General features: G+C 50.2%; 1 protein-coding gene across 8 annotated transcripts in view; it reads left to right on the top strand.

Annotated features, from left to right (window-relative positions):
• EYA1 (EYA transcriptional coactivator and phosphatase 1) overlaps nucleotides 1-400 on the top strand; it is a 308,341-nt gene that overhangs the window by 296,371 nt on the left and 11,570 nt on the right. The gene's annotated exons all lie outside the window — the stretch shown is intronic.

Below are 400 nucleotides of genomic sequence, written 5' to 3'. Positions count from 1 at the left end.
GTAGTGCTCACAGAGGTAGACTTGGGTTTAGTGACAGTGGCCCCCAGTGTCCAGTGTGCAGAGCTATGGAGGTAGACTTGGGTTTAGTGACAGTGGCCCCCGGTGTCCAGTGTGCAAGCTATGGAGGTAGACTTGGGTTTAGTGACAGTGGTCCCCCATGTCCAGTGTGTAGTGCTCACGGAGGTAGACTTGGGTTTAGTGACAGTGGCCTTGCACATCAGCTAAGGAGATGAGTGTTGTCTTAGCCCAGGGGAAGATGGATGAGCATCCTGGGGTTAGGAAGGTGGCTGTCTCTGGGTGCTCAATCCTATCTAAATAAAAAGGGCAAAAATGGGGTCCCTGTAGGTCTAACTTCTATATGTCTGCACTTTTAGTCCTCTGGTTCTTCTCCATTATTTAC

Source organism: Otolemur garnettii, unplaced genomic scaffold (assembly GCF_000181295.1).
Source record: "Otolemur garnettii isolate 467f Iridium unplaced genomic scaffold, OtoGar3 scaffold00113, whole genome shotgun sequence".
Taxonomy (NCBI): Eukaryota; Metazoa; Chordata; class Mammalia; order Primates; family Galagidae; genus Otolemur; species Otolemur garnettii.
Note: the sequence above shows the minus strand (reverse complement) of the source record. Positions and strands in the feature narration are given on the sequence as shown.